Here is a 1,903-nt window from a genome sequence, read left to right as displayed (position 1 = left end):
GATGTATACAGAAAGAGATAGAGAGAGAGACACAGATTCAGATACATAGAGAGAGATATAGAGAGATACAGAGATTCAGAGTCAGAGAGATGCTTAGATTGATACAGAGTGAGATGCAGAGGAGGAGATACAGAGAGATACAGAGAGAGATACAGAGAGAAATACAGAGAGAGATACAGACAGAGAGATGCAGACAGATAGATACAGAGAGAGATACAGAGAGAGATGCGGAGAGAGATGCAGAGAGAGATACAGAGAAAGCTACAAATACAGAGATAGACAGATAGATACAGAAAGAGATACAGCGAGAGATACAAAAAGAGATACAGAAAGATATACAGAGAGCGAGAGATACAGACAGATAGATACAGAGATAGATACAGAGAAAACCCGAGATACAGACAGAGATACAGAGAGATACAGACAGATAGATACAGCTAGAGATACAGAGAAAGATACAGAGAGAGATACAGAGACAGGTACAGAGAGAGATACAGAGAGAGGGATAGAGAGAGAGATACAGAGAGGGAGCACTGTAAATAATGGTATTCTGCCCAGGGATCACTTTATATAATGATACCTACTTAAGGCCACTGTAAATAATGAGACAGATGCAGAGAGAGGTGAAGAAAACTCTCTCTCAGAATATATCTCCCTGTATCTCTCTCCCTCCTTCTGTACCTCCTCTCTCTTTCTCTATCATAACTCTCTCTCAGGATCTCTCTTCCTGTATCTCTTTCTGGATCCCACCGTCTACACAGATGCAAAGAGCGATGCAGAGAGATACAGAGGAGACAGAGAGCGAGAGACAGATACAGAGAGAGACAGGGAGAGAGGTTCAGAGAGAGATATATACAAAGACAGACAGATACTAAGAGATAGAGATACAGAGAGAGATGCAGAGAGGGATTCTGAGAGCGATACTAAGAGGGTGATACAGAGAGAAATACAGAGAGGGATACAGAGAGAGATACAGAGATAGATACAGAGAGAGGTGCAGAGAGAGATACAGAGAGAGAGAGAGATGCAGAGAGAGATGCAGAGGGATTCTGAGAGAGATACTGAGAGGGTGATACACAGAGAGAAATAAAGAGAGAAATACAGAGAGGGATACAGAGAGAGATACAGAGTTAGATACAGAGAAACACAGTGATAGAGAGACAGATACAGAGACAGATACACACAAATACAGAGAGAGATACAGAGAGAGGTAAAAAGAGATACTGACAGAGAGATGCAGAGCGAGAGATACAGAGAGAGGTACAGAGAGAGATACAGAGAGAGATACAGAGGGAGGTAGAGAGAGACACAGAGATACAGAGACAGGCACAGGGACAGATACACACACAGAGATACAGAGAGAGATACAGAGGGAGGTAGAGAGAGACACAGAGATACAGAGACAGGCACAGGGACAGATACACACACAGAGATACAAGAATGCAGTCCCTAGCTCTGCTGGTCACGGATGACACCATTTCCTCCCTGCCAATCTTTCCCCTGCCCTCCGTTCTGACTCAAGAAATGTCCTGGTGACTAACATTATACTGACTGCTCTGTCACTCCAGGATTTATCCCTCCCTCCTTTTATAGGCAGGATGGGACATTGACAATCCCCCAGTCCCCTGGAGCCACTCAGATATCAATGCGGATTGAATATCAGGGTCAGTGTTTGCACTATTTCCACACTGCATCCCTCAGTCACTGTCACACAGCCAATTCAGACCCGGGTAATCTTCTAATTCATTGTGATACAAAAAGTATTGGATTGAAAGGGGTTAACTGAGCCTGTTTGTTTAGTGAGTGTGATTAATGTCAGTCTCCATGGATACTAACCGTGTCAATGGAGGGTTTCTCTCTGCTATTAATACACGATTCCTTTCACTGTCTTATCCCAAACTGT

The sequence above is a fragment of the Scyliorhinus canicula genome, unplaced genomic scaffold (assembly GCF_902713615.1).
Source record: "Scyliorhinus canicula unplaced genomic scaffold, sScyCan1.1, whole genome shotgun sequence".
In the NCBI taxonomy this organism is placed as follows: Eukaryota; Metazoa; Chordata; class Chondrichthyes; order Carcharhiniformes; family Scyliorhinidae; genus Scyliorhinus; species Scyliorhinus canicula.
Note: the sequence above shows the minus strand (reverse complement) of the source record.